Here is a 27,915-nt window from a genome sequence, read left to right as displayed (position 1 = left end):
TTATTATTTGATTAAATTTTGTTGCGTGAGTGCATGAGAATGATTGAGAGAGTGTATGTGGGACATACATTAAAACTTGTCACTTTTCATAAATCTTTGTACAAATATACCATGGGAAAGTTATGGTGCAACCATGATTCAGATGACGTATGCCAGTGTGAGCTTGCTTTTGTATAAAAGCAATCAGAATCAAAGTTAGAGGCAGAATAAGTTTATTTAACAAGTTGGAGAATATTTTGTACTTTGCTTATTTTGATTAAACAATGTACTAGACACTGAAGTTTTAATGACCTTAATTTCTATCAGATTATTGATTGGATAAGGCAAGTTTTTCCGGGGAAAATTATCTGGAAGGAACATTCTGATTGGTCATTTAGATCAACAGCCAATCAGAATTAAGCTGTTCCCGCACGAATATAGTGGAGTGGGCAGTGAGTAGAATAGTTCGATACAGTCACTTGCTAACCAGCCTTCGGATAACACCATGTTAGATATCTCCATTAAAATACTCTGAAAAATGAAGAAATAGTGAGGTAATAGTGGTTTGAATACCTCGTGACTGAAGTGACTGGAGTTACAAACATTTTAATGGAAGTGTGGTGTTTCTATATTAAATACTTTGAGAGTTAAGAGCATGTGAATTTTCTGATCATGGTAACAATTCTGCGTGACATGTTTCATGTTCTGTACAGAATATTTTGGTGAGCACTTCTTTCAAAGAAGACCACTGAACTGACTGAATGTTTAACTCACAATTAGTTGTGGGCGGGTACCATGTAGAACGTGAAAATTAGTTGGGTCAGACTTGCAAAAATTCTGGCTGCTTTTTGAGTGAAACTATGTTGCACTGACCGTGAACTTTGAATGATAGAGTATTACCGTATTAAATATGGACTTGATAACCATTTCATGTGTTTCCATATGAATAAAAAGCAGATTCAATCTAATTTAAAATGCTTTCTGCAAGTAGACTGCACCTCGCACTGTCCGATTTTTAAAAAATGAACTTTCAGGAACTGACTTTCAGTTTGAGTTACGTGACCTCTGTGTGGTAGGTTTTTTTATATATTATTTATTTTATGGCCTTCATTGGACCACTCTAGTCAAAAATACAAAGTTCTAAACAAGTTGTTACACAGGGATACAATTTGGTTCAACAATAACTTAATATGATATTTAGGTAATATAATTATTAGAGTTTATTCTTATATGAAAGGTGTTTTGCTCTTCTGTCTGTCCAATATTTCTTCATTCTTTCAGATATTTTCTTTCTTTCTTCATCTGAGACAACTCTTCCTGTACTCCTTTTATTGATTTTCATTTGTAGTCTGGTTTGTGGGTCTTGCAGTATTCTGGTTTTCTCTGTCTTGTTTTTTAGGTCATCTACTGTAATTTGAAGTTCTTTTATATCTTCCTTAATTTCTGTGATCCATTTAATGTCGCTCTTGCTATTCCACAATTTTTGTACTATTTTTTTACTAATTCTGTTTTCTGGAGTTCTCATCAGATGTCCAAAGAATGAGATGCATTTCTTCTTGATTGTGCTCATGACTGGTTCTATTTTCTTATATACTGTTTCATTTGATGCTATTCCCCAATGTCCATTTATTTTATATTGTTTATTTATGCATGTCCTAATTATTCTTCTTTCTATTTTTAGTATTCTGTCAATTTCTGCTGTATTAGTTGTTTTGAAGATAGTTTCAGTTGCATACATCAATTCTGGTTGTGTAACTGTTTTATAATGTTTTAATTTTGCATCTATAGATACACTTTTTTTGTTGTATGTAGGTTTGGTAATGTAATTTGCATAGTTCAGTTTTTTATTCTATTCTGCCATGATGGCTTCTCATTTAGATTGTATGTTATTATTTCGCCTAAATATTTAAATTTATCAACAATTTTGATTTCCTGTTCTCCTATTGTAATTTTGTTTGCAAGTGGTGGATCAGTTAGCATAATCTCCATTTTTTCAAATGATATTCTAAGGCCTACTTTCTCTGCTATTTCTTGTAGTGATTTCACTTGTTGCCTGGCTTCTTGAACGGTGTTGGCTAGGAGAGCAAGATCATCAGTGAATCCCAAGCAGTTTAAGCTAATATCATCTTTTGCACTTCCAATTCTTATCCTCTTTGGATTGTCCTTGTACCATTCTCTCATTATGTATTCCAGTGCACAGTTGAACAATAATGGTTATAGGCAATCACCTTGTCTTAAGCCTGTTTTTATGAGGAATGGTTCTGAAATTTCTCCTCTAAACTTCACTTTTGATTTGGTGTTGGTTAGAGTGAGTTGTATTATTTTAATTAGTTTTGGATGGAGTCCTAGATTTCTTAAAATTTTTAATACTGAAGGTCTGTGGAGACAGTCATATGCCTTCTTAAAATCTACAAATGTTATTGCCAGAGGTTTGTTCCGTTTCTTGTAGTATGCCATGATCAATTTTAAACTAATTATCTGCTCTGCACAGCTCCTCCATGGTCTGAAACCTCCCTGATATTCCCCTAACGCCTGTTCTAATTGCTCCTTGATTCTTTCATATAGGATCTTGGATAGAATTTTGTATGTGCAATCTGGGAGAGAGATTCCTCTGTAGTTGTCTGGGTTGCTCTTATCTCCATTTTTGTGTAGTGGGTGGATGATAGCTGTGGTCAAATGTTCGGGAAATCGTTCTGTTACCCAGATTTTTGTTAGAGCCATGTGTAAGGAGGTCTTGACTGTGTCACTTGCATATTTCCACATTTCAACAAAAACCTGATCTTCTCCACATGCCTTATAATTTTTTTGTTCTTTAAGAATTTTTTCTACTTCTTGGAAAGTTGGAGGGTCTAGTTTGTTAGGTTTGGATTTTATTGGGGTATTTATGTTGATTTGTAAGGGTTCTTTAGGTTCCTTGCAATTCAGAAGTTTGTTAAATGCTTTTGCCATGATTTCTGCATTTTCCTTGCTACTGTGTGTCATTCTTCCAGCTTCATCTTTCAGTATTAGTGTAGGGGCCTCATACTGTTGTAGTTGTTTCCCAAAGATTTTGTAGTAGTTCCTGGAGTTGGTTTTATGATAATCACCTTCTATAAAGTTTATACTATCTTTATGAAATCCTCTCTTGATTCTTCTAATATTTTGAGTGAATTTTTTTCTTTCATTTTTTAGGTTGATGGAATTTTCTTCAGTTTTATGTGTTTGAAACTTTAGCCATGCTTGGTGACTATCTTCATGGAATTTGTCACATTGTGATGTCCACCATGCATGTTTCTTCGTGGGTTCAAGGGAGCTAGATTCTCTGCTTCTTTTTTAAGATTAGGCACTAGTTGCTCTAGATCATCTGTTAATTTGATGGTTTGTGTTATTTGTTGGTACATATTATTTTTAATTAGCTGATGTGGGTCAAACCTCCTTTTTATTTTATTAGTTTTTCTGGTCCTCTTCTTCAATGGAGTGAATTTGATTTTAATTTTAACCATATAGTGGTCTGAGCCTGTGTCTACTCCTCTCAGTACTTTAACATTGTGGATCTCCTTATGAAATTTTTTGTCCATACAGACATGGTCTAGCTGCCACTCACCCTTCCTCGAATCTGGATGGTTTCCATGTTTTAAGTTTACTTGGCTTCCTCTTAAAGTATGTTGACTTAGATAAAAGGTTGTGTTCTCTGCAGAGTTCTACAAGTCTTTGACCGTTTTTGTTCGTAAATTTATGTGGACTCCATTTTCAAATTATATCTTTATATTTCCTTTCTTTTCCCAACTGAGCATTGAAATCTCCCAATAAGATTTTTACATTCTTTTTATTTACTCTGTTCACAGTTTATTCTACAAGGTCCCAAAATTTATCTACCTCTTCCTTTGTTTTTGTTAGACAATTTTTTTTCATTTGTTGGGGCATGAGCATTTATTATTGTATAGGTTTTATTCATTGTTTTAAATCTTAGAGTCACAATTCTTGGTGATACTGGTTGGAAATCTGTTACTGAATCTATTATTTTTATGTTTACTAAAAACCCTGTTCCAAACTGGGGACATTGTTTCATTGCCCTCGGTCCTGGTTTCCCATTATAAATTCTGTATCCTTGTGATTTGAATGGGTCCTCTGTGATGTTTCTCATTCCTTGGATCCCTGTTATTAAAATGTTTTGTTTATTTAGTTCATCTGTGAGCTCCTTGAGTTTTCCGGTCTGAAGTAGTGAGTTTATGTTGTGTGTTGCTATATAATTTATTTGCTCATGTTTAATCTTCTTTTTGTGTTTTAGTGTGCATTTGGATGGTTGCAAATGCTCTGATTCGTTGCTGTCTTCTAGTTGACTACCCACCAAATCCGATGTAGCCTTTTCCTGCCTTTTTGAGCAGGGCGGTGGAATTTTTTTCCTAAAAGACCTCTCCATTTTTGACTTTCGAAGGCTGTCAACCTTAGTTGGAGCAAGCTCCGATTTACAACTATGGTTGTTAACCACAGAGGGTGTGTTTGGACTGCAAGAGCTATTTTATTTCACTCAAGTCCACCAGTAAACCGATGAGGACTTCCCTATCTGTCACCTGGGACGCGCCACATAGGAGTATCACCTCTCCTCCTACTATGACAGTATAGTAGGTTCATGGCTGTGTGGTAGGTATTGGTTAGTGGTTTCATAAACGCTGCTTTACACTGACTAGCACATTATCTGGTACTACAGAGTGTAGGGACGTCGGTAAAAAGCATATCGAGGTAGGTGGACTTTAGATAAGTGAAAGAGAGAATGCATACGACTGACCCTGTCCCACCACAGTAGGATGGTAGGGGGATGCAAATGTGGCAGATGCGGTTCCTGACATGTTTTACTAGGTCTGGCAGGTTGACGTTCATGGGGTCAGTGGTTTGTGACATGAACACTGCTGGGAGGGTGATCGGTTCCCTATTGAGCACCTCTGCCAGTGAGGTGACCAGATCTTCTTTGTAGGCAGCTCATATTCCCAGCAGCATCCAAGGGAGGACCTCCGTAAACTCCTGGTCATGGCATATGAGCACTGTCTTTGTTAGCTGCTCGTGAGCTGGCATTGGTGCAATGGAGGTTGGTGTACCTAGCAGTCAGGGTTTTAAATTCCTCAAACAATGCTTGGCACTTAAGCATGAGGTCCAGCATTGATTCAGAGGAAGGAAGAGCAGGAGGTGGAGTTTTGTCCATTGGTAGATGGTCACTGTTTACTCCACTGATCGGCATGCGGCTGTCACAATGTTGTAGCAAGGCTGTAAGGCTCTACCCAGGTCCAGCAGAAGATTATAATGCCTTAAAAAGTCTACACCCGACATTGGCTCTACAGTGCTGACCACGAAAAATGTCCATGTGCGAGGGGTGTGGTTGTCCAGTTGAACTATGATACAGGCCATGCCTATCATAGGAATCACTGAATCGTTTGCAATGCATAGTTGCATTGTGGATGGTATATGATTTCCAGGTGGCAGCTGAGGTGGCAGCATGCTGACATGAGTGCACATGTCAACTAGGAGGTATGCTCTAAGATGGTTGTCATAGATGAAGAGCCACACGCCGTTAGAATGTAGACGAGAGATGGGATGAGTGTAGTCATGTTTCGTAGTGAGGCAGTGTGAAGCAGGGGCCTGGGTCCATCATGGTATATGACTGTCAGTGCCTCACTGCAGCGAAGTCTTGCGAGGCTGCTGCAGGCATGGCATGGAAGGGCTTGGCTGATGTTGGAGCAGCTCGTCAACTGTAGATTGATCGGGCATTATGTAGTGGGCACTGTGTTGTGGTGTCCATGGGCATAGCCGGTGCGCAGGCTGACCGAGGCTGGCTGTAGATGCAACTGGTGTTGTTGTCAGTGCTGGAGCCAATGCAAGTGTTTATCAAGGCGTGATGTTGCATGAGGGCAAGCATTCAGTCAGTAAGGCATAACCGGGTTTCCAGTGCTTTGTCCTCATGCATTAGCATGACTGTCTGTACATTTTCAGGTAGCTTGAGAAGTCATAGTGACCAGAGAGCATGATCTGGTAAGAGGTATGTATTGATTTGGAGGCGTAACCTGTACCAGAGTGCTGACGGGATATCGTGGCCCAGTGACAGGCACTGCACTATGAGTGTCTTCACTGTCTGATATCTGTCAGTGGTTGGTTCATGCAATAGGAGGCTGCTGATAAGATCAATGTTGATGTGGAGGTGGTTCAAAGGCACTAAAAACTTGTCTTGGTCGCCAGTGATTCTGGCCGACTGCATCTTGCACTTGCAGAGTGCGAACCATACTTAAAGAGAATCAGCTTGCAGTGGCAGCAGATGTTTGGTGTGTGGCCGGTGGCAATCTGCCTGGTGGCGAGGGGCCAGAACCAGTATGAGGTTGTTATAATTGTGTGAAGTACATGGGGTGGGTTCATGAACACCATCCAGTGGCAATGATAGAGGCGGCAGCTGGTGTCACAGAGCAGTAGTCACAGCAGATGTGTTGTTAATGTGGGTGTCATGACCGATTATCACAGGATGCAGTGCAGGTATCGAGGCTGGTGCATTGCTGTCGTGGGGTACTGAGGAACACAGCACGGTGGTTGGGTCCTGGTTGGTGGTAACTGTGGTGGATGGAGCATCAGTGTAGGTTACCCAACGCGGTGGCTGTTGTAGTACTCCTTGTGTTTCCAAACCGCGTGGGTCATATTATTATATGCTGTGGTCATGAGGTGAGAAAACACTGCACGGCTGCAGTAGACTTGGTGTGTCTGCTTGTTGAGTGAAATTATGTGGCAAGCATGGCCTGGAGTATGCCACAGCTATTTTCGGTATGACGTCATCATGATGACGTGATGGGGGTCATGGCACAGCCGTAACGAGTGTGATGGTACACGGGTGACGTATAGTATTGCACAGAACTTAAAGTTTGGGTGTAGGCCATGGAAAATATGGTCTGGCACAGGAAGGTCACTTGTTGGATAGAACTATCCACAATAACCCATAAATATTGGTTCTCTGGAAGGCGGTCATATATGGTGGTGATTGTTTGTCAGCAATTGTGGTACTCTGGAGGGTGTCCATAATTTGGAACATTGCACGCAGAATGTCAACACGTGCTGAGTCATTAGAATGAAAATGAGTGCAGTGTAGTTCACTAACACAGTTACTGATTGGGATATTAGTAGCACAGTAGCACTGGTTAGGCGGTGGGGATGGTGGCAGGCAGCCATTGTTCACTGTGTATGGTCACTGTTGATGTAGCACAGTTAATTAAGGGAGTGGCAGGCTTCGTATCAGCACCTTCACTGATAACACCATACTTGATTTAAGATTTAGTGTGTTTGTCCGTTTGGCAAGAGGTAACAATGCCCTGGTTTGGTGGTTGTTGAAACAATGGGAACATTGACTGTTTGATAACCATAGTCAATGGTTATATCGTCTGGGAATATCACGCCATTCGGACTAGAGGGTGTAAATAGTTCCTATAAAAGAGATAAAAGTGAAGTGAAAAATGGTGATAACTGCAAGTTATGTAACAAAAAAGTCAGGAAAGGTATCCAGTGCAAATACTGTAAATGGTGATTTCACGAAAACTGTTGCAAAATAAACATAAAATTAATAACTGTGGACTACTCATGGTCATATGATGCATGTGTAACAGAAACGTGTAAAAAGAACTATATAAACATTATCAGACACAAGGATTTAATAATTGAAATGTTACAAAGTGATACTGAAGCGCTACAAATAAAGTGTGCTTCTTTAGAACACAAATGCAAAATCTTGTGGAGCAGCAATAATTCAAAAGTGAATGAAAACAAATGTACTGTAACTGTTAAATCACATGAACCCAAGAAATGTGCTACAGCTGAAAAAATAGAACATGACAATTCAGGTAAAAATAGTGTAAGAATAGCAGACGAGCACCAACGTTCCATGAATATTAAAAACCCGAATAAAAAAAAGCTTATGTCTGACAATGTTGAAGACAGCTCTGCAGTGTTAAAAATCACACAAACAAATACGAAATCTCCAAAGAACAATTCTTCAGCCATGCAAAAACAAATACATCATGGATTCAAATTAAAAATATTCGGAGACAGCCATGTACACAATGTTTCAAACTTTGTATCAAAAATCAAACTCTGCTAAGGACAATGTGTGTGTGTGTCAGCTGTTGTTAAGCCTGGAGCAATATTCAGAAATGTAACCAGCAATATACAAAAATAATGTGCCAATCCCACTAAAAGTGACTGTGTTGTTCTCATAGTGGGATCAAACTATGTTTACTGCAACGAGGCCAGTACATTTATAAGAAATCTGATTGTTATCTTGCAGTTGCTATCAACTACAAATGTAGTAGGGAATTTACCTCTGAGATTTGATCTAGCGGACTGGTCTTGTGTAAATTGTGAAATTCGACAAATAAATCATAAGTTACAACATTTCTGCTCCAAGTTTAAAAATGTAAGACTTCTTGACATCAACAGCTACAAAAACAATAGTTTCACAATGCATGGTCAACATTTAAAGCTATCTGGTAAAAAGAGACTTGCATCAGACATAAACAAAGCTGTTGACGTAATAATTCGTGAAAACGGATGGGCTATCGCCCTAAATTCAAACACGCAGGGAAACTAGTGGAAAGGGCCAACTCCAACCGGATTTGGCCCAATATAAACAATCCAGAACAACAGGAAATTCAAAGTGACAAACTAAAAGTACCATTAAGGCTCATGCAGCTCATGCACTTAAATGTACAATGTCTTAGAAATAAGCTCAATGTTTTGCAGTCTTTTGTTAATGATCATTCACCTCATGTAGTTGTGTTAACTGAGATGGACTGAAATCTGAGGAAATTATTTACTTGAAACTAGATGGCTATTTCCTAGGAAATAGCTACTGTAGACAGCATCTTAAAGGTAGAGGTGTAGCAGTATTTGTTAGAGAGCAGCTCAAAGTAAATAAATTAAACCATCTAGATCTGTATAATAATGAAGGCTTGACTTAAGTGACAGGTGTTGAACTCCATATCAAAGGTTGCAGAAAGAGCATGATGAAACAGAAAATTATTGGGATTTATTGTCCACCTACATCAGAGGTGGGGCGTTTCATAGATATTTTTAGTAGAATAGTGGGATACTGTGACCAAAACGAGGTAACAATACTTGGTGACTTGAATAAAAAGGCAACATCTTGCAATAACCATAACAGCAGGCTAATAGATACCCTTAACTCCTATAATATTATGAATGCAGTAAATTCAGATACAAGAGTAACTCAGTCTGCTTCTAGTAGAATAGACTACATAATACTAGGTAAAGAGGTAAAAGATAGTATTAGATGCTCGAATGTGGACTTCCACTACTCAGACCACAAATGTCAATTTGTAGACTATGAACACACAAGCATACAAGAAAGGACTCAGGTCATAGAATATAAAAGAGTGCTTAAAGAGAAAAACATTAATGCTTTTAAAAGTAAACTATAATCCGAGGAATGGATTAGATTAAATTAGCAACTAGTTCTTCAGCAAAAAGGGTCCGAATGCAAATGGGCCAAATTTTATGATATTATTTTACAATATCTTAATTTTTGCTGCCCAGTGAAAGGAATAAAGAAAGTAGTAACAACCAAAATGTAAAAAACACCACACTGACTCTTCCAGCTTACATTATTAATCTCAGGCAAAATATCCAGGATCTAAGTGTGCTACATAAGTCAACTAAATTGCAAATATTTAAGGATAAGTACAATCAAGCTAAAAAACAATTTCAGGAGCAGCTCTCAAATTTAAGAAAACAGATCCTAGATAAGGAAATAGCTCAGTCATCAAATATAGGGAAGACTTCATGAAATATAATAAATAGATATCGCTAAGCCACCCCTAAGGTAGATGCTCAGATTGACAGAATCCAACATGAAGGAAACCATATTAATGATCCAGATAAAATCTGCAATATATTTAATGAATATTTTATATCTTCAGCTGTGAATCCAGTTAATAACACAGGTCTGGCTTGGATGGTAAAGCCTTAGCCTAGGATGGAAACTGCTTTTGGATTTAAGGAAGTGAATGTGGAGGAAATAGGAAAAATAATAAATAACTTAAAGAATAAGACCTCATCTGGCTGGGATGGACTGAGTAGTATTACAATTAAAAAATGCAATAAGGAATTAGTTGGAATAATTACCCATATGATCAACAGTAGTATCAAGGAGCACACATTTACAAATATATTGAAGAAAAGTACAGTAAAACATGTGCATAAAAAAGGATCGAAAGAAGAGCTATCAAACTTCAGGCCCATATCACTAATACCAATTTACAGTAAAATATTTGAAATTGTTTTGTTGACACAACGTATTTATTATTTCACAAAGAATAATTTCCTAGAAGAAACACAGCATGGCTTCAGAAAGCATCACAGTATCATTACAGCAATTACCGAATTTCTCCACAAGGTGTACGATACCATGGATGAGGGAATGCAGACAGCAGGGGTATTTCTAGACCTTACTAAAGCATTTGACTCAGTGAACCATGAGCTACTACTCAGCAATCTGGAAACTTAAAATATAAATGCTGCATCCATACAACTACTGATCACTTATCTAACCAATCATAGGCAGTGTACAAAGCTGAGTTATGAAAGTAATGGTCAGATCAAACATTTCCAATCCAGCTATGAAATAGTAAAACAAGGTGTACCTCAGGGTTCCGATTGGGCCTTTTCCTTTTCCTGGTGTACATTAATGATTTAGAGGCACCTCTGTACTCCCAACTAGTAAGTTATGCAGATGATACTTCACTTTTGTACTTTTGCAAAGCAACTAATTACTTGACATTGTCTGCAACTGATGGCTTAAGTCAAATAACTACTTACTTCCATGATCAAGGTCTAAAAGTCAATATTAGCAAATCCCTGCTATTACCATTTAAACTTGGTAATTCATACCAAACCTGTATTGATAATATAAGTGGCATCACAAAAGTAGACACTGACAAATGTAAATTTTTGGGGATATACCTAAAAGAAAATCTTAGATGGGTAGAACATATCAATGTTGTATGCATTAAAATCAGCAGTTCACTGCACTTAATTAGCAAACTATCAAAATTAGTCTCTGAACAAACATAAAAGAGTGCTTATTATGGGATAATATTTGCATATATTAATTATGGAATAGAGGTATGGGGATGTGCTGCTGATAGACACATGAACAGAATCCTAACACTGCAGAAAAGAGCAATCAGGACCATGCATCAACTAGGATACAGAGATTCATGTAGGGAAACCTTTGTACAACATAAATACCTAACAGTATACTCCTTGTATCTGTACAAATTAATAACATTCTTTGTGGACCATAAAATAATGAAGCTAAGTGCTCTGATGTACATACCCATAACACAAGACAAAAAGATTGCTTCTTCAGAAACAGAACTAAACTAAAGACAACAGATCATAGTCCTTGGTAAATGGCCAGATATGGTTTAAGAAACTCCAAAGTGCTATAAGATGCCACAGAGGTAAAGTACTCAAAAGGGAATTAAAATCATTCTTTACTCTCAAATGTTTGTACTCACTGAATGAATACTGATATTAAAATGCAGCTATTCTTAAATGTAGGCCTAACTCTTCTATCTATACGATGTACAATTCTGAGGTGATTGTAATATAGATTATTTTTGTAACAACATGCTGTAAATTCAGATACCTATACTATGTAACAACTGTATGTTGCATTATGTAGTACTGTACCATATATGGCCAAGTGTGTCACCCTTAAGTGGCTTCTTGTAAATGTGAATTGCAAATTCCTACTGTTTGAACAAAAATAGTATAAAAATGCTATGGCATTTGCAAAAGTCACCAGTTGGTGACTATATGCAAAAAAAGACAATAAATAAATAAACCTGTAGTGATGCCAGACAATGAAGCACCATCACGGGGCGTATTCTTCCTGGAATGAAGTTTGTATCCCATGATGATCATCAGTGTGCTGGCATGAGTATAACTCAGTATTTCATAGTGCAGTTCAACAGAAAATAACGGGGTCACCACTGTAGGTAGTGGGGAGTGGGCATGGTAATTATGATGATAAATAATCACTCACACTCCTGTCAGTTACTATGAATACCTTTATTACTCCACATGTTTGAAATTCCCTGATTTCCATAACCTGTGGCAACCCTGGGGGCCCTTAAAAATGAATGAAAACACAGGAAAATGTACATTTGTTAAGTGACATTATTGGTTAGTGAAATACAAATGATTAGTTCTGCAGATTGGACTTACATTCAAATTAATGTTCTCTTTAGAGGTTTCCAAAATGCAGTATCTTCAATTATGTCCTGAACATCCAATCTTTTAAGTATGCACTTACTGTGCACAAACTGGCACACAGAGTATGAGGACCTGCTACAAAAAAGAAGCATATTTTGAATGAACACATCAGAATGTTCATTTGTTTATTGACTTTATTGGTTATTATAGTTACCATTATATAAATCAAATATGAGTGTTTAGTTTTGACTTTATTGGTTATTATAGTTACCATTATACAAATCAAATACAAGTGACTAGTTTTGCAATTTGGAATTAACATTAGTTAATGGTTCATTCAAGATTTCCAAAGTGCAAAATATTCTGTTTGTCCTTGAAGTTCAACTGTTGAAGGATGCCTTTTTCTATGCACATGACTGACAAATTGGTAAGGTGTTCCTGTAAAATAGTCGGTACTAATTTATTTTATACTCCCATTAGTTGTGAAAATGAACTCTCTCCACTGCAGTTGGTTGCTGTTAGACAAAGAAATGTCCTGGCAGCAACTTCCTACATTTGTCAAAGTTTCTTCTACTTTATCTGCCTTTATTGAAGAATATACGACCAAAATACTCAATTCTGAAGATTCATTTGGAATGTTTTTCAAATACTACCTTAAATGAAAACATTCTGATATGAGCTCATTAGCATTAATGCCTTCGTGATGGAATTCTGCAAATTCATTGCGGCTTCTTCTCAACTGGTCAGAAACTCAGAATCAATTTGTTTTAACTGAGAAAGGAAACTAAAACTTCTGTTAACTTCCTCATATGATTCCAAACATTGCTTTAAATGAGTGTCCAATGTGCTGATTATAGGCAGAACAGTATCAACAAGAATTTTTTGCCATTCCACTGCACCATTTCAAAAAATGATTTACATGTGCTGCATATTCTTTTTCTTTGGGAATTATCTTTGAGCACATCAGGGCATGCATACCATCTGGTTTCAGAGAGAGACTTTAGGACTTTATTTGCACCTAAGAATTCTGTCAAAATTTTCCATCAATTGTTTGAACCAGCAAAAAAATGTGAACAATTTTTGAACAAACTAAAAGTAGGCCACTGCTTATGAAACACATCCAACCACCTGAACATCTACTAAATTCAGTGTACATGTGGTACACAGAACAAAAATACCAAATTAACATATTTCTTTTATTCTTGCTTGAAGACGAGAATACTTTCAAGCCATATTTGCTGCATTATCATAGCTCTATTCACAACAATCCTTCACTGAAAAGTCAAGGTTATCCAAAAAAATTACAAACAGTATCTGCCATATTTTGAGCCCTTGCTCCTCCACAGGCAAAAATCTCTCAACAGACTGATAGTCTTTTATGTACCAAGTGATGAAAGTCAGACGGTCATCATCTGAGAATCTGGCGAGGAATCCAAGCTACTGCGTAGTATTTGGCCACTTTTGGTTCATTGAAAATTTAATTAACACTTTCTGTTCCATTACATTAGCAAATTCATTGCAGATATTTGCAGACAAATGTGATGCAGTTCCTTTGCCACAATTTCAATAGTTTTGTATGTGATCAGCAAGTAAAGGATCAAATTCACTTATAAATTCTAAGTATCCCAAATAATTTATGTTATTTTGAGACCCCATAGTGTCATTATCTCCACAGAACTCAAGTCCATTTGAAGCCACAAACTGCACAACTGCAACAATTTTTTTAGCACACTTTTCCAAAAGCTGACCTGAGCATTAAATTGGGAAAGCAATCCACTATGCACTCATCCAGCAATTTTGCTTCTTGCTACATAATTCATCATTGAGTCCCTGTGCATTATTTATATGCTTCCAACTTTGTATTCACTGGAAGAACTCAAATTATTTCCCAGAGTATTATTAAATAGATGGCAACAATAATACATGGATTTCTTGGATAGTGAATATAGAAGCCAGTTTCTTTCCACACACTCACCATTCATCAATTTTCAAGTGAAACACTCCTTGTTAAGTTTCTGGTTTTTGTTTTACCGCTTATATCAGGAAAACATACAGAAGTTTCGGAGAAGTCACAATTTTTATTCCGCAAAAACTTCGGCCTTCTGTGGATCTAAAAACCTCAACTGTTAAAATTTCACACTGTACTTACCAGGCCCGTGAGATATATTTCCTCAAATATTTATGTCAGCTGAGTCAAAGTGTCTTGAGCTCGAAGATTCATAACTGAAACTGATGAACTCGAAATACAAATGTTACCCTCGATGTAACACTAGGGCCCATTTCTAAGTTTTGAGGTATCTTGAGATGATGAGGACAAAGAATCTCTCTGCCTGCTAGTTTCTTCAACTGTAAAAAAAGAAGTTAATCTAGATAGTCTACTGATATTTTCTTTTTGAATTAAAACTTTTTCCCTTTTTTCTGAACCACTTAATTATGCTCTTTTTGAAATTATTAAATGAGGCTAAAAACTACACAGATACACACGCTTCATGTCACTTTCTAATAAACAACCAAATAAACATCGTGAATCGTACACAGACAAACAACGCTTCACAAGCACCTCTGATAACGAACTATGCTTTGTAAGGTAGGAACTCCAATAATGCCTAATGCAGCTGGACAAATAGCAATGTGCCTCACATCATGACTGTTGTCACAGGTCCCAGCATACAGACCTCCAAGGCAATGTTGCAAACTCTCTGCAACGATGTTGCACGTTTTTTCTTTGTTTGACCTATTGCCTTGCAGTATCTGATCATGCATTCAGATTCTAATTTGTCATCATTAGCTAACATGAATTAAATGAAGGTGCCTATAAGGCTCTTGTTAAGTGGACAACAAATTTAGTTTACAAAAATGCCATGTCATTTTTCTTGAAGCATAAGCATAAACAAATATGTGTAGACAATGTCCGTGTATGAAAATGGATATACTGTATTATAAATAAAAATTTCATTTCAGGTAGTGAAGCCTGCTACAAATCTAAATCTACATTCTACAAACCACTGTGAGCTGCATGGCAGAGGGTATATTCCATTGTACTAGTCATTCCGGTTTCTTCCTGTTCCATTCACGTATGGAGCATGGGAAGCATGATTGTTTGAATGTCTCTGTCCTTGCGGCAATTAATCTAATCTTATCCTCATGATCCATATGCTAGTGATACATAGTGGGTCATAATAAATCACTGGAGCAATTGTTTAAAGCCGGTTCCTGAAACTTTGCTAACAGACTTTCTCAGGATAGATTATGTCTGTCTTTAAGAGCCTGCTAGTTCATTTCCTTCAGTATCTCTGTGACACTGTCCTGTGGATTAAACAAACCTGTGACAATTCGTGCTGGCCTTCTATGTATACCTTCAATATCCATTGTTATTCCTATCTGGTACAGGTGCTACATTCTCTGGTACAGGTGCTACATTCCAGAATGGGTTGCACGAGTGATTTGTAAGCAATCTCTATTGTAAACTGATTGCATTTCCCCAGTATTCTACCAATAAACCAAAGTCTACCACCTGCTTTACCTGTGACAGAACCTATGTGATCATTATATTTCTTATCACTACCAAGTGTTGCACCCAGGTATGAGTTGGCTGATTCCAACAGTGACTCATTGACATAGTCATAGGAGTCTATGTGTACAATTTTACATTTCTGAACATTTAGATCAAGTTGCCAATCTCTGCACCACTTTGGAATCTTATCAAGGTGTGACAGTATTTATGCAGCTTCTCTCATAAAGATAAATGCATTATCCGCAAAAAGCCTGATTTTACTATTAATATTGTCTGCAAGGTCATTAATATGCAACATGAACAACAAGGGTCCCAACGCACTTCCCTGGGACACACTCGAAGTTACTTCTGTTTGGATATTATTTTTGGGATTTTATGCATCATCACATTTTATTGGGATTCCTTCTGAAAATTTTTTTAGCTTAACAAGTGTTTCGTGTTATGAGTAACAGTCTGAAGCAAAATGTGTCCATTAAGCCAGATGCTACAGTTAACCTTTCAGGGGGAAAAAAATCATTCTCATAGTACTGCAAAATGATCAGTAGAATTGTCACGTAACCACTGAGAAGTGGGTATACATGTGTTTTTTGATAAATAAGGTGACTTACTTAAGAAAATACTTCAAATAATATAACTGTTGCACATGGGATGAAAATCTAAAAGCTAGTGAGTCCTCTAGTCAGGGTCACAGGCTCTTACATTCTTTTTTTTCTTTTACTATTTAAATTCCGAAATTAACTTTTTGAAAGAATGCAAAATGCTTGTTAATTTCACAATATATTTTAATTATTTGTTCTCAAATTCTAAAAATTCAATTAAAAAACAGTTGCTCAGTATAAGGGTTCTGATGTTTGGAATCTCAGGTTCCCCATCAAGTCTGGGGGTCCCTCTGAGCTTGTACCCCATGTTTGCTTTCTCCTGGGCTGGAAAACTATGCTGCTTTGTCTACTTTGTTAAGATGTAGACCAAGGACCTGGGAGACAATAAACCAGTATTCAAGATTATTCCATTTATTACTCACAATACGAGTCATTGCTGTGACTTCTGTGATGGCTGATGGCCATGCAATCCAGAGATGAACCTACTGAATCCAACAACAGACTCAAGGCTGCCAAGAATGCTGCATCAGCTAGGAGTAGACATCAATGGCACCATGGTGCTGTGGTTTGACACCCGCTGGCAGGGTAGGCACACTCAGTCAGCCACATTACTTGGAGAAGGCAGCAATGGTGATGTGCATGTGTGATTCACTCACCATTTCAGAGAGTACTTAATCCCTCCCAGATCACTGTTCTATCAGGTAGAATGCGATATCAGATACAGTGAATTTGTGCCGAATGCTGAATCTGGCCCACCATTACAGTAGGCTGTCAGACTCATGTGACGCTGGAGTTTTAGGGCAGCTTCTGCCCTGAACTAGTACCATATGTGCTGTATTCTGTGCTGACTAGATGCTGGACTTCATTACCCTTGGCTGCGGGTCACTGATCTTCTTGTAAGGCAGCAAGTGCAAGACCAACACTAAAACAATCTCACATACAATATGCTACCATACCATAACCAGAGAATTGAGTGTGAGTTACAAGAAGGCCAACAGTGCTACTGATTGAGTGCATAAGTGTAGTGGGGGTGGAGTAATTTATGTCACTTAAGAGAGGCTCCACTCTACAAGATCATAGTAATGACTGTATAGGTTTTGCTCTTCTCAAATTGTCAGTGACCTACAGTTGCACTACATATGTGAAAAAGAAACTCTTGCAATCATTCAGACCTTGAAAAAATTTCGTATGTTTTTATATGGTGCAAAATTTCGCTTAGTCACTGGTCATAAATCTTTAGTTTCATTGTTTCCAGCTTTCAGCAAAGCCACTCATCGCCTCCATTGTTGTGCCTTATTTTTGCAGCAATATAAGTATAGAATCAGTTTGCGCAGCGCACAAATGCAGATGCATTGTCTTGGCTGCCCATAGGATCCAATTCGTTGTTTGATCAGGAAGAACTGTTGTGTCTTCAATTTGACACAGAAGCAAGACAGACTACTGATACCAGAATGAGATTTTCACTCTGCAGCGGAGTGTGTGCTGATATGAAACTTCCTGGCAGATTAAAGCTGTGTGCCGGACCGAGACTCGAACTCGGGACCAAGTGGTAGAGCACTTACCCGCAAAAGGCAAAGATTCCGAGTTCGAGTCTCGGTCCAGCACACAGTTTTAATCTGCCAGGAGGTTTCAGACTATTGATAGTTTCCTCAGTACCAAGGAAAGAAGGAAGATTGAATGTAATATCCCATCTACATTGAGGTCATTACAGATCGATCACAACAATGTCAAGGATGGGGCCCTTCCAAAGGACCTATCCTGGCATTTGTCTGGAGTGATATCTGGAAGTCACAGAAAATCTAAATCCTGATGGCCGGAGGTTTGAACTGTCACCCTTCCAACTAGAGACCTGTGTGCTAACCACTGCGCCACCTCACTCTATCTTCCCTAGTACCAGCTACTGGATTGCATCTGCAGTAGCTGTAGCTGTAGACCCAGTGCTTAAGCAATTGGTGTGCATGAGACAATGTAGGTGGCCTGATCGTTTGCCAGGATGGGCGTTCAATACATTATGGAACTACTATGCTTTCTGTTGTCGTCTCTCCCTGTTAGATGGTGTCATTCCTTTGCTACTGTATGGGGTTGTCCTCACATTGTGATTCCAGCAATGTTGCATGGGTATGTTCTCAATCTGTTACATCAGGTCATTGGAGAACCTCCCACACTAAACAAATGGTAGGGTATGTCAGCAAATGTCCGGCCTGGTAAGGACCATGAGGCAGAGTGCCTGGCTGCAGCCTGCCACAATTGTTCCATCAATAAATCAACAGGCAGCACAATGCACTGCTTTTTCTCTTTGGTCAGAGCCTACGCTATCCTCAAAAATAATTGATGTCAATTTTGCTGGACCTTTCTAAACTCTTTTTGGTTATTACTTGTTGATGCCTTTTCCAAGTTCCCTAATGCTGTTGTTGTCCTCCTACTGCAGCAAACGTGACTGTCAAGATGGAGTCAAAATTTTTTTTTCTGTAGAATGCCCACCTTGTACAGTGGTTTTGGACAATGGTTTTGAATTTTTGGCTCAATCCTTTGAGGATTTTTGCTCACACAATAACATCTGTGCCTCCTTTTCAGCTGCAGTTCAATGGCGAGACAGAACATCTCCTGTGAACTTTCAAAATGTAAATGCCAAATATCTCACAGAATTTCCAGTGAAGGAGGGCCTTTGGTTCCTTCTTAATTCTTACAGAATAAATCAGTTGGGGAAGAGCCACAATGAACTTTTGCTCTGCCAGCAGCTATGGACACTGCTCCAGCTTCTGCTGCCTTGTAGTGGCACCAATGTCATTGCGATTTGTGTCCAGCTCTCCAGTTTGGGCCTAAGAGTTTGGAAGACACTCCCTTTGGATTCCAGGCATTATCCACAGGCCAGTGCAGGTGCTGTGTGTTCTGGGTGGGCACTGATGAGCACCTTGTGGTGCACCACTACTATCAGCTACACCCTAGGGGCTGAACAGATGCCTCCCTGCAGACCACTGTGCTGGTGCCTCTTCCATCATCAACACAATTCACCCTGGGCAGTACACCATCTGTGCCATGACCACTTATCCTCTTGACAGTCTCTGGCTCCTCAGCTAGTGGACCAGCTCCACACTATTGATATGACTGAGCATCTCGACACCCTTGTGGTGCCATCTCTTGCAGGAGGGGACACCAGGGCTTCAATGATATGACCACAACTACTTCCTACACCAACACAGGCACCTCCTACACTAAAGCAGTTGCCAACTACATTGATGCTGGGGCCTACCACCCACCTGTCAGTGCTGCCTACGTTACCTCTGGACACGAGGGCTCTCCAGCTCAGGCCACCTAGAGAGGAGTCTGACACATTCACTCCTACATACCACGTGCTGGGGTCATCCAACACACCATTGAGGTGCTGGCATCTGCCCCCCCCCCCCCCCCCCAAGGTATGAGAGGTGTAGCAATCCACAGATTACTGCACCTAAATCACCACTAACCACTACCACGGAGCATGTCGATACGTGCACCCATTTGAGTAGCATGTTGTTCGGTTGCTCCTGAGCCCCATCAGAGGCCACCTATCTTGATCCAGCACCTTTATTACCTTGTGCCAATACCAAGCTACCTTGGTGGGTGAATTCTTCTAATACAGACATGTGCCAACTCTGGCCAGCCGTCCTGGGTATGTTCTCTAAACAGTATTGTACTTGTTGCTGTCATGCTGTAATTTCAAGAACAGGACGTTTCTTACAGCCATGTCCTTTATTTTGTTCAGAGTTACAACACAATCACTTGCCATATCCTGAATAACACTTTTTGTCTTCCACAGATTATCAAATGTATTACTTCTATAGTCATTAATTAAAAGGAACATGAAGATGACCCGAGTCAGAGCACCATTTCTGATGATACACCAACAGTGGAATCAGTGCCTCATGCTGACACTCATCATTCAGAGTATAATGATATTGACAGACAACACATTAGAGATTTTGAGTCTCCATACCCTCAGACTGTAGTCACAAAGATCCAGCCTAATGTGGATACTGTACATGATGAAACTGAGTCTTTGCTGAAAGGACCATTAAGAGTAAATAGAGAACATTCCTCTGTGGGACATCATTGTTTAAAACTACTGTATCACTACCAAATAGTGCTCTACTGTATTTTTTATACGTTGACTGTAAACATTTGAAGAAATTAACATATATAATCTTACTTTTAGAGACATTTAGTGATCATCTGAAGTTATTTGATGGTACCAGTCATATTGTAGTATTCATAAAAGACAGTGATGGAAATTACAGGATGGAGTAATATGTAAAATAAGAGAAATGCAATCTCTCACCTGTGGCAGAATGATGTGTGGAGCCACAAACACAGTTTCTGCTACGTGTTTCTGTGCTCCACATATGCATCCACTATAAAAGAGTGGCTGTCTTTTCTCCATTTTTTGCAATCATGAATGACAGTTTTGTGGTGATATGATTAATCAAAAGAAACCTGAATCTGGCCAAAGTCAGCAAGCCAATACTGAGAATACATCTACATCAATAAGCTGCAACCTACAACTGATGCTACATACGGTGAAACTGAAACTTTGACGAGTGGAGCATTAAGAATAAGTAGAAAAATTCTTCTGTATGTCTGTATTTTCTAAAACTAGGATTTTATTTAAATAAGCGTTTTTTTTATGGTGTTGGTTGTTTGTATGTTAATTGTAGACACTTTAAGAAATTAACAGGTACAGTATTGCTGGCAGAAACATATTGCAACCCTCTGAAATTAACTGCACGGTAAAAGTCATATTGTGATCTTGTGGAAATCTGTGTATTATGATGATATGATTTTGTAGCCATAATCATTTTAAGAAAATGTCAGCATTTCAAGTGCTGCACATTATTGGTATTAGAAGAAGGAAGGATTAATTAACCCACATGCTTATTATTCTAAGTAAGATACTCTTGTAAAAATTATGTAATATCCCAGACACTTACCATGATGTCAATACCATGTATTTTATGTTTCACAGAATATCAAATGGATGGGTTACAAATTCTTGAATCAAAAGGAATTTGAATCTGACAAAATTCAACATACCATAAATGATGATACAACGGCAGTAGCACCACTGTCTCTTAACAGCATACTGCATCCAGAGTCCAATGATATTGGGCTACAACTCACTAGAGATGCTGAGTGTCCATGCCCAAAATCTATGGTTATTAAGACTCAATCAGCCGTAGATCCTTCTAGTGATAAAATTGAAACTCTGCCAGACAGGCCATTGTATGTAAGTAGTAAAAACTCATGTTCATGACTTCAGTATTTAAAATTAGCAACAGAATTCAAACACTACGTGTGACTATGTTATGTATTTGTACATACAGTAGGAATGCTTTAACTTACTTATAGATATGTGGCGACTATCGACCAAGTCGCGGGTAATATCTTTGTTTTTGGCAAGCTCTTTGAACCAGTCTGTGGTCGCGCATGAAAGTGTACGGACGTGTACCGAGAATTCAGAATGTAAACAACTGTATATGTGTGCTTACGAGAAATAAAAATAGTGTTTATTACACATGGTGTAGCGTGCATCATTGGATTCGGCAACCCTACAACGCTAAAGCCATACTGGTGACCCCGAATTTTGTTCGCGAGTGCTACAACGAAATCTTATACCGTCGAGCAGTACACAATGGATCGCTTGCCGCCTGCTACACCGAACACGTGCCAACTAAGTGTTCCAACGGACGCTTCGGCATGGTTTTACAATTATCCACCGGGCGTCCGCAATAGTTCTACGCAGTTTCCGAACACATCGACTAGCTGTACTCAACAGGACAGTGTTTATACAATTCCAAAGCCACGTGTTCCGAGTACTCAACAGCCGACACAAGGTGCTCAAACCCCAGTGACTATGTTTACATGTTTCCCAAGTGCAAGTGTGAATTTTCCACCCGAATCAGTGACTGTACAAATCGAGCCGGACGCTCAAGACAGGAGAGTTCATATTTCTGCCGGAACTCCGGATTTTGCACCAACCCCCCCTACACCACCAGCGTCCGCTTTACGAGTGTTTCCGACAGCACACGCCGTTCCTGCCGCGTGTGTTCCACAAACATTAGGTGGTTTTAACTATTTTAATGCACCTGTAGGGGAGGGGCCCGGAAACTGTATTCCGTCGTTCGCCACACATCGGTCGACTACGGTCGATTCTACCGCGCCGGTCCATTCTACGCCCGTCGGCGTTACTCCGTCGACCGCTCGATTCGTTGATTTCTCGACCAAGGTCGAGCCAGCCGCGCCTACCGTGCCGCGTGCCACTGACAGTGGCGGAAGCTGGTGCACCGCTACTGCACCCGAGACAATTACATTGCAGAACTATGGACAGGGAGAGACAGTTTCTGATAAACATTTATGTCAAGACTTTCCCACCCGTTGGCCGAAGCTACCACCTCTTCGCAAGGATCACCCACGCACATGGTTTGCCTTGGTCGACCACGTCCTGTAGCTACACGGCGTCGCCGACGACAATTCGAAGTTCCTATGCTTACTGTGTCACCTCCATGACGAACTGGATCTGATCTGCGACATTGTGGCTTCGTCCCCCGCTACGGACAAATATGCGTTCGCCCGACGCACCATCCTTGAGTGACTATCCACATCGACAGAGGAAGCTATCCGCCTCATCAGTCAGGAATCGCTGGGATCCAGGTCTCCGTCGCAACTCTGGCGTCATCTCCGCGCTATGATTGACACGCATCACATGCCGGACATTACACTTTGGACCATCTGGTTGCTGAAACTTCCCCCACAAGTTCAACTTCACCTTCTACATGTAACTTCGGCCCCACTAGATGCCAAACTGAAGATCGCAGACCAGCTTTACAACATTCTGCCCCCCCCCCCCCCCCGCATACCCCCCCAGGGTGCCCTCAGGCCTCAGGGGTTGGCACACCTGCGCGGCAGTTCCCATCCTGCAGTACAGAGTGCGCACGACTCGCTCCACGCATGCGCGCGGAGCCAACGCCGCCTGGCAACCGCCGCAGTAACTCCTCTCCTACCAGCACTACTGCAGCGTCGCCATCGGAGGGAACCACAAACAAGTCCCCCTCCACTGCCGCTTCGACCTCAACCAGCGCGACGGGCGACGCCACGCGCCGCCCCGCTTGGTGTTATTTCCACTCCCGCTTTGGCGACGCGGCTAAGAAATGTCGTTCTCCACGCGCGTTCCCAAACTAATAACGCGACCCAATTCAGGCGCTACGGGCCGCGTTGCACCGCACAGACGCCTATCACTAAATACTTCTTCTCCTCACGCGCCAGGACGCTTGTACGTGAAAGATGCAGTGTCTTGCCTTTCATTTCTAGTCGACACGGGGGCCGAGGTTAGTGTGATACCTTTGTCCGCAGGTATTAAATTCGAGCTTCAGCCTTGCCCCCTGCTTCGAGCCGCCAATAATTCCCTGATCCGCTCTCATGGAATAACGAATTTAAGCCTTAAACTGCAGGACATTAATACGCCCTTACAGTGGACTTTCGTTATCGCGGATGTGGATGAACCCGTGCTTGGGGTAGATTTTCTCTTAGCCCATGCACTGTCACCCAACCTACAACGAGGTACACTAACCTTTAACTCGGGAGACCGTACCACTGGTTCAGATATCTTACCCCTCTCATCCGAAAGCGCCATTCTGCTGTGTGAGCTAGTGGAAACTGCTGTTGCAGTGCTTTCTCTTAGATCACACAACGACGAACTTCGGGACAGCAATGGGGCCCTCCGCTTACGCATCGCCACCGTGCAAGCCAAGCTCACAGACGCGCGTAAGCAGACCGCCCAGCTGTCGCACACGGCCATGCCCCCAACCCCCGCACCACTTCCTCGCACCTGCAGCCGACGCCGCGTGACATTTCTACTGCCGGACGGAAGCAGTACCCGTGACGCTACCAGGTACCCCACCGAGCTCTTCGACAAGGACTACCAGTGGATCACCGCCACTGCTGCTGAACTGCCGGCCTTGGACACACACACGTGTGCATTACAGGTTAGTCACAGTGCAACGGGTGCTGGTCCAGCATCCCCATCGGTGTTCACGATCAATAACGGTACTGTCCACAGAATAAATACCACAGAAGGCCCACCGGTACGTGCAGAGGCTAGGTGTTTAAATCCGGAAAAACTTAAACACGCTAAAGCTATTGTTCAGGAACTTTTAGATAATAAGACTATCCACCCTTCTTCTAGTTGTTGGTCGTCACCCATTCATTTGGTGCCCAAGAAAGATGACACTTTCCGCCTCTGCGGTGACTATCGGGCGCTTAACGCCAGAACAATTTTAGATAATTATCCCATCCCAAATATTCAAGACTTTGCTTCCCAGCTGCATGGGGCACAAATTTTCAGTGTAGTCGATTGTCATAAGGCGTACCACCAACTGCCAATGGCACCTGAGGACGTTGAAAAGACCGCTATCATCACCCCATTCGGGTTGTTCGAGTATTTGTTTATGCCATTCGGCCTTAAAAATGCTGCACAGACGTGGCAACGGTTCATCGACTCGCTGGTTGGAAAACTGGACTTTGCATATGCGTACCTGGACGACTTGTTAATTTTTTCTTCCTCCCTCGAGGAACATGAACAACATTTAAATACAGTGTTCCAACTATTAAAAGCAAATGGTATCGCAGTGAACAATACTAAGTCACAACTCCGCCGCACCAGTGTCACTTTTCTGGGCCACAGAGTTTCTGGCGACGGCATCCGCCCCCTAACTGAACAGGTGGAGGCCATTAGTACGGTGCCTTTGCCCAAAGATTTTCAGGGCCTCCGCCGCTTCCTTGGAACGGTAAATTACTACCGTAAACATATTCCCCGCGCCGCCGACATACAAGCCCCACTGACGGATGCCCTCGCAGGAAAAAACACATCAGGGTCTCGGGCGGTCACGTGGACTCCAGATATGCGTCGCGCATTTGATAATCTAAAGTCAGCCTTACAGACAGCTGTTACGCTTGCTCACCCCATTCCTGATGCTCCCATCTCGCTTACTACAGACGCAAGTGATACAGCAGTGGGGGCAGTACTTCAGCAATCCGTGGGTTCTGTTGTACAGCTGCTCAGATTTTTCTCCCACAAACTGACCACTTCCCAATGTAAATGGTCGACCTTCGACCGGGAACTGTTTGCTATTTACGCTGCTATCAAATATTTCCAAGACGATATCGAAGGTCGCCATCTCGTGGTATTTACCGACCACGAGCCATTGGTTTACGCTTTCCGTAACCCAGGTAAGGACTCATCCCCGAGACGTTTTAGGCATATGGACCTTATACGTCAGTTTATGAATGACATACGTTACGTCAGAGGTGCAGACAATGTCGTCGCTGATTTTCTGTCTCGGGTGTCGGTTTTATCTTCACAACTGGACCTCAGTGAGCTCCCTAAATTGCAGACAGAGGATACTGAACTCGCAGCATTGCGTTCCGATATCAAAACAGGACTCAAACTAGAGTTACGGACACTTCCTGGGTTTTCATCACCCATCTGGTGTGACATTTCAACAGGACGCATACGCCCGGTGATTCCTGCACCTCTCCGCCGGGACATATTTAATAGTATCCACGACTTGGCACACCCTGGCATTCGCGCCTCCGCACATCTGGTATCTGAGCGTTTTGTTTGGCCCGGGGTGATAAAACAGTGTCGCAGTTGGGCACGAGCATGTGTGGCTTGTCAGCGCGCAAAAGTAGGACGTCATGCACAGCCCCCCATGGGTACGTTCGATGTGGCAAAAAGAAGATTCCAGCACATACACATCGATATCGTCGGGCCCTTACCCCCCTCAGGCCCCTTCCGTTACATACTGTCCGCAATTGACAGGTTTACCCGCTGGGTAGAGGTAATTCCTCTCACTACTATCACAGCCGATGCAGTGGCCCGAGCCCTGCTGTTAATGTGGATCTCGCGCTTCGGCTGCCCAGTCTCTGTCACCACCGACCAGGGCCGCCAGTTCGAGTCTGCCCTCTTCCGACACCTTTGTGAACTGTGTGGGGTGAAACGATTTAGGACTACAGCATACCACCCCCAGAGCAATGGGCTTGTGGAACGCTGGCACCGAACGCTTAAAGCTTCCCTGATGTGCCACGGAGGTGAGTGGGCCGATGCCTTACCATGGGTAATGTTAGGCGTTCGGGCCGCGTACAAAGAGGACCTTGGCGCATCCCTGGCAGAGGTACTGTATGGAGAACCCCTCACACTCCCAGCAGAGTTAGTCGAGCCTTCACTTCCTCCAGATCAAATCTGCGACTCGACATTCGTCGGGCAGGTCAAGGAGCTAATTGCTAACATCCGCGTGCCGCCTCCTCGACCACACACGCCCCCTCCCGTATTTCTGCATAAGGACTTGGCGTCGTGCACTCATGTCATGGTGCGTGATGACACCATCCGACCGGCACTCAGACCTCCATATACGGGCCCGCACAGAGTCATATCACGGCGTACCAACACGTTCGAAGTGCTCATTAACAGCACGCCTCAAACGGTATCCGTCTGCCGCCTCAAACCTGCATGGACTCTGGGAGAACTGCCCGATACCCCACCCAGTCAGACCCCATCCCCTGCTGCACCCACCTCGCATGAGGCATCTACCGACAGTCCATGGATGAGCGACGCCCATTCCCACACGTGTGACGTTCCCCACTCCCAGTCGTGTGACAGTGCTACAGGTGCGTGTGACATTCCTATGCAGAGTGATGCGTGTGATGACTTACCCTCCTACAGGCAGCCCCTCGCCTCTCCCCTGTTAGGATTCAGTGATGTATCAGGGACCAGCCTCAGAGCGTGTGATGTCACCGATGACGACTCGTGTGGAGATTCTGTCAACCCGTATAAGGAAGTGGTAGTGAATGTCAACACAGATCTTATTTGCAGCTCTAATGTGTTTTTTGTTATGCAGCCGGGTAATGTGTACATCTTCTACGAACAAGCCAGCTTCCCCAGGGACAACTTAACTCACATTCATCTCCTCCAGTCTGTCCCCTTGCCTGTTGGTACTGACCCATCAACGGTCAAAGTCCTACGTACCGCCACAGGCATTCAGATCCACTATCCTGGCCCCTCACAACCCACCATCCCTTCCCCAGATCCCTCAACTGCTGTACGAGGATTCACCCGGTCAGGCAGGACCATCCGCCCCCCTCGCTGGCTCGAAGACTTCAATTACTAATGTAATGTAATGTAAGGTATGGTTTCTGATTAAACACCCTCTCCCTCCCCCCTGGGTGTTCCCTTTACATGTATGCCCCAATATTTATGTTTGTGCTCCACACTCTAGGGGGGGGGGGCTAATGTGGCGACTATCGACCAAGTCGCGGGTAATATCTTTGTTTTTGGCAAGCTCTTTGAACCAGTCTGTGGTCGCGTGTGAAAGTGTACGGACGTGTACCAAGAATTCAGAATGTAAACAACTGTATATGTGTGCTTACGAGAAATAAAAATAGTGTTTATTACACATGGTGTAGCGTGAATCATTGGATTCGGCAACCCTACAACGCTAAAGCCATAGATATAATCCAAGCAGAAGAATCTTCCACGCCATCTGAAGTTGCCTGATGATA

Source organism: Schistocerca cancellata, chromosome 2 (genome assembly GCF_023864275.1).
Source record: "Schistocerca cancellata isolate TAMUIC-IGC-003103 chromosome 2, iqSchCanc2.1, whole genome shotgun sequence".
Taxonomy (NCBI): domain Eukaryota; kingdom Metazoa; phylum Arthropoda; class Insecta; order Orthoptera; family Acrididae; genus Schistocerca; species Schistocerca cancellata.
This window is presented reverse-complemented; position numbering follows the sequence as displayed.